We start from the raw sequence: 6000 nt of genomic DNA, 5'->3' as shown, positions 1-6000 counted from the left end.
GTGAATTAGGATAAAAGGTAGGTAAGTGGATAGTCTGATTCAAAGCTACACTGGATACTACCTTTGGCATAAAGGTAGGGTTGGGTTCGTAAGGAAACTCTGTCCTGATGGAAAATGATGAATGGTTGCACAGCCATGAGGGCCTGTATCTCCGAAACCCTGCGAGCTGCGGTGATAGCCAGAAGAAAGGCTGTTTTCCATAACAAGTACTGTAACTCTGATGAAGAAGCTGGCTCGAAGGGAGGAAGGGTCAGCTTTTCCAATAAGAAGTTGAGGACCCAAGCAGGGACTGGAAGTTTCCTTGGGGGATTTATATTCTTTGCCCCTCTGAGGAACTGCCTTAAGAGAGGATGAGAGAACAAAGGAGGATCTGCGTTGTATTGTGCAGAAATGGCTGAAGCGTGGATCTTGATGGAGAAGGAAAGTCCATTGTTTAACATCTCAGCTAGGTACTGTAAAATTTGAGGTATATTTATTACCCAAGGATTCTGTCCCTTCTTTTGATTCCAGGCACAAAACTGTTTCCATTTGGCGGAGTAGGCCTTTCTAGTAGAAGGTCTTCTGGCCTCCAAGATGACATCCTGCACCTCCTTGGAAAGGAGAAACTGTTGGGAAATCAAGGAATTCTCCATGCAGCTAGATTTAGAGTTTTGAGATGGCTGTGAAGAGTTTTGTAGTTGTGCTGGGGCAACAGAAGAGGGACTAGAGGTAGGATTCATGGTGGGGAATGTGTCGGGCTCTTCAGGAGCAGATACCAGTGTTGCCTTGGCAAGTCTGGAGCAATGAGAATCATTTTCGGCCTCTCTGCTCTGGCTTTTAATAGAACTTTGGGCAGCAAAGGAAGAGGCGTGAAAGCATAGACTGTCAATGTTGTCCAATTGAAGGAAAGTGCGTCCACTTTCCAGGTAGCAAAGAGATCTATGCCTGGCTGTCCTCATGCCAGAGTTATCTTTGTGAAAATTTGAGGATGCAACTTCCATTTGTGTGGATCTGTGATATTTCTGCTTAGGTTGTCTGCCAGTGTGTTTTCCTTCCCTGGCAGGAATTGTGCCTGTAGTTGAATTTTCAATTCCAGTGCTGTGTTCCATAGGGTCATGGCTTGCCTGCAGTATGAATGAGTTCCCCCGTGTATGTACCACATCACTGTGGTGTTGTCTGTCCTTATCAATAGCTGGCCTGGATGCAGTAGGTCTTTGAATGTCATAATAGCCTTTTGCACGGCTAGCATTTCCTTTTGGTTGATGTGAAGGAGCTTCTCTTTTCATGCCCATTTTCCCTGAATGCACTGATCTGTCATGTGTGCTTCCCCGGCGTAGTCTGAGGCGTTTGATGTGATGATCTGAGTTGCTTGAGGTACACAGAAAGGAAGACCTGTGTTTCTTTGGCAAAGCTTGAGCCCACCACAAATTCCTTTTGAAGGCATGGAATGAGTGGTATAATTGCTTCCAAGCTGTAGCTGTGTTGAGACCATACTTTTTTTAGGTACCATTGAAGTTTCCTCATATGCAGCTTTGCACATGGGATTAGAAGGATGCAAGATGCCATGAATCCCAGAGCCAGAAGGACTTTCCTTGCAGTTAGCCTGGTGTAAGTTGCCATTTTTCTGAAGTATTGAGACAGTTGCCCTTGCTTGTCTGGCGTGAGGTAGGCCATCTGGGTGGTTGTATCCAAGCTGGCACCCAGGAAAATTATTTGTTGAGAGGGTATTAGTTTTGATTTCTTTTTGTTGACTGTGTATCCCAGGAAGTTCAACAGTTTTATTACAAACGCCATGTGCTGCAGTAGTATGTCCTTGCTCTCCACTTGGATCAGGCAGTTGTCCAGATATGGGCAGATTTGTATCCCTTGTAGTCTGCAGAAGGTGATTACTGATGCCAGGCATTTCGTAAACACTCTGGGCGCAGTAGATAAGCCAAAGGGCAATGCAGAGAATTGGTAATGGGTTGAACCTGCAAGAAATCTGAGGTATCTTCTGCAATCTTGTCTGATAGGGACATGCAGGTATGCCTCCCTTGAGGTCCAATGTTACCAGCCAAGACTCCTTGCCCAGCATGGGAGGAAGCTGCTGTAATGTGAGCATCTTGAATTTTGGCACCTGTAGATATGTGTTTAGGATGGATAGGTCTAAGATAGGTCTCCAATTCTTTCCTTGGTACCAGGAATAGTCTGGAATAAAACCATTGACCTTGTTCTTTTGCAGGTACCTCGAATTGCTTTCATGTCCATGAGAGCTGAAATTTGTTTTTGTGCCTCTGCCCTTTGATTTTGTGGCAGGTTTGGCATGCCTCTCATTTTTGGAAGGGTGTGAAAGTGGAACCTGTAGCCTCTGTCTATAATGTCCAGAATCCATTTGTCTTTTGTAACAATATGCCAATTTTTTGAGAATAATGTCAGTTTTCCGCCCAAAGGTGCTGCCATTAAAGCTTTGCTTGGCAGGTGTAGGGGGAAGTGATTGTATCTGTTTTCTAAAAGACCGATCTTCTCCACCTCTTGGGGTTGGTGCTTGCCACTGTCTGGCTCTGAAAGATCCTTGAGGTTGCCCTCTACCCCTTGGACGCCTATATCTGCCCCTTTGAGGTCTGTCCGTGGCTGGAAAGGACCAATTTTATGAAGGCCAGTTTCTGCTGAAACGTGGAGGCTGTACCTGCAGGAAATCTTTCACTGTTTGCATTGATTTTGCTTTTTTCTCCATTTTCTTTAGCACCTCCTCTGCTTTAACACCAAACAATACATCTTTTTGAAGAGGTGCATCTAATAATTTAGCTTTGACATGATCTGGTAAGGTTTGCTCTTTGAGCCAATCATGCCTACGTATAACAGACCCCGTAACAGCAGCTCTACATGAGGCCTCTAAAGCATCAAAACCACACTGCAAGGTATGTTTACCCACTTGCTCTGCACCATGCAACAAATCCTGCAACTCTTTGAAATCTGGTTGTTCTGGTTGTGTCATCTTGTTTTTCAGCTGAGATATCAAAAACTGTTGATACTTTAACATATGGAACTGACAAGTTTAATGCCCTCATGGTTAAAGTGGCCGGGGTGTACACCTTTTTCCCCCACCTTTTTAAAGATCTGGCATCTCTCTCTGAAGGTAATGGGTTCTTAGCAGTAGAGGCCTTAATTCCATTGGGACCCTGTGAAATAGTTTCTGGGTCAGCAGTATGGCTTTTATATAGGAACTGGTGAGAATCAGGAACCCGGTAATACCTGTCTGGTTTAACAGGAGCTGGAGGCAAAGAATCAGGATTAAGGCTGGCTTCTGTGTACACATCATCCAATATATCTAAAACAGGAGGGATAGCCAGAGGCCTATGCCGGGGGAACAGAAGAAATTCCCTGAGCCTTTTCTTGGAATATGAGTAATCTTGGCCTTCCCAGTGAAAGTGTTCCCTCAATGTATGCAGGGTTTCCCCAAAAGAGAAGTCCTCAGGGGGGGAGACCGAGGGAATAGACTCCTCTGCATCAGAGTCTTCGAATGGGGAATAGGCACAATCCTGGTCCTCAGATAATTCTGAGGTAATAGAAGCTTGACCTGAGGAAGGGTAGTCTTCCTCTAATCTGGGCCTTTTGTCAGAGAGGGGTTGAGAACCCCTGATAAGAGTAATCAAACCCTCAGCCATTTTAAGCACCTGCTTTTTAGGCATGGTGCCTTGAGAGGGTGTCTGAGGAACCTGTTTTTTGGTTTTCATGGCTGTTTTAGATTTAGTGAAGGCTTTAATAGAGAAGGAGGAAGGCCTGAAGACCCCTTGAGAAATGGCAGGCCTGTCTAAATTCCGAGTTTCCCCGCCAGGAGTGGCGTTGGTATCTGTAGTAGGAATGGGGGCCGAGGTGCCTGCAACCTCGGGTACTGAAGACACCTGTAATGCATTGTCATCGGTACTCAGGGGCTGCATAGGCGCCTCGCTGAGTACCGGAGAACTGGTAGTCTGCCTTAGCGTGGTATCAGTAGGTGGTGCGGACGTCGCATGTCGGTCCTTATCTTTGCGTTTTTTGCTCAAAACTGGAGTCTTGAGTATCCGACATAATATAATTAAATTTTTTGCCAAAAAAAGTGAAGGGCGAACTCCGCCCGATGCTTAATAGTGCGTTTGTTGAACCTAACACAAAAACGGCAGGCAGAGATGTAGTGGTCTGGGCCTAAGCAAGGTATACAGTAAGAGTGGAAATCCTTATGCGGTATTTGCTTCCCACATGAAATGCAATTAACTTTGTCTGACATCGATCTGAGGCAAGAAAAGTTTCCCCAACGGGATACTTAGCTTTCAAGAAGACTTCGGCTGAAATACTTTCGTAAATCTCAGGAGCTGACCGACCGGCACTTGTGAAAGTACAGTTTTGTACCTACCATAAATGTAGATGTTCGATAGGTATGCATCTGCAGTCCTAACAAATGGGTTGTCCTGCCTCAGGCAGCCCTTCGGTCGGCCGGATTCCAAAGTCTGGGTCTGGCCTCGGCTGATGTCGCACTTCACCCGACGTCATAGCTGCTGTTTATTGAGTATAAAGGCATCAGCAGACGCCATTTTCCTCAGTGTTTCTTGCCCCAGATGCCAGGTGCCCTCTAGGAAGGCTAAATTTGGATAAATGCAAATAATTCCAAACAGTAGAGAGCAAACAATATAAGAATATATATATATATCTATACATATATATATATATATATATACATATATACAAACAAATACACCATAATAGATTCCCCCAGCTAGCTAAAAGAGGGGTAAATACCCTAGGAATACCACAGAGGGGAAGGAGGGTGGGTAATCCTGACTGCAGATGCATACCTATCGGACATCTACATTTATGGTAGGTACAAAACTGTACTATGTCCTTCAAGGATGCATCTGCAGTCCTAACATATGGGTAGAATACCATAGCCAAACTGGGGGAGGAGGCACTAAGATAAAGATGGTGTAGTTAAGATCCCTTGCAAAACAGCAGTTGCAAAACCTGCTCGGGATCTAGAATATAAGGGAAGATTATAATGCTTGGCAAATGTATGCACGGAGCTCCAAGTAGCAGCTTCTAAAATGTCTTTGGTAGCCACTCCTCGTAGGAAAGCTGTAGTGGTGGCTGTAGCTCTTGTGGAATGAGGTCTGATATTTTCAGTTGTTGTCTTTCCATGAAAAGAGTAGCAAAATCGAATGCAATTTCCTATCCATTTTGAGATTGTCTGTTTTGAAATTGCTTTTCCTTGCATTCCTGTTGCATACTCTACCAGAAGCTGGTCAGTTTTTCTGCTGGTCTTAGTTCTGTCCAGATAGTAGCGTAATTGTCTATGCACATCCAAGGTATGTAGTAGTCTTTCCCCTCTGTTCTGTGGGTTAGGGAAGAATGTAGGTAAATGAATTGCTTGGTTCAATGATACTCTGGAGACCACTTTTGGCATAAAGGTAGGGTTAGTTCTCAGAGAGACTCTGTCCTGATGTAAGATAAGGAAGGGTTGTACTGCCATTAATGCCTGTAACTCAGATACCCTTCTTGCTGAAGTGATTGCTAGCAGGAAAGCAGTTTTCCAAGACAAGAACTGTAATTCTGCTGTTGCTGCTGGTTCAAAAGGAGGAAGTGTTAACTTTTCCAGCACAAAGTTGAGATCCCATGTAGGTAAAGGTGGTTTTCTTGGAGGTTTTACATTTTTGATTCCTCTCAAGAACTGCCTGAGTAGAGGATGAGAGAAAACAGGAGGATTCATGTTGTATTCTGCTGAAATTGCTGATGCATGAATCTTAATGGAGGAGTAAGACAGGCCATTGTGGAACAGTTCTGCTAAATATTCCAGGATGTGTGCTATGTTTGCCAATGAGACATTTTCTCCCTTTGCTGCACTCCAAATGAGGTATCTTTTCCACTTGGCTGAATAAGTCTTCCTTGTGGAAGGTCTGCGTGCCTCCAGGATAATGTCCTTAACCCTCTGGGATAAACCTGGGTTATTTTGTTTTATGCAATATTCCAAGCAGCTAGCTGCAGTGTTTTCAAGTTTGGATGTAGGATCTTGTA

Source organism: Protopterus annectens, chromosome 2.part1 (genome assembly GCF_019279795.1).
Source record: "Protopterus annectens isolate FY-2018-M chromosome 2.part1, PAN1.0, whole genome shotgun sequence".
Lineage (NCBI taxonomy): Eukaryota > Metazoa > Chordata > Ceratodontiformes > Protopteridae > Protopterus > Protopterus annectens.
Note: the sequence above shows the minus strand (reverse complement) of the source record.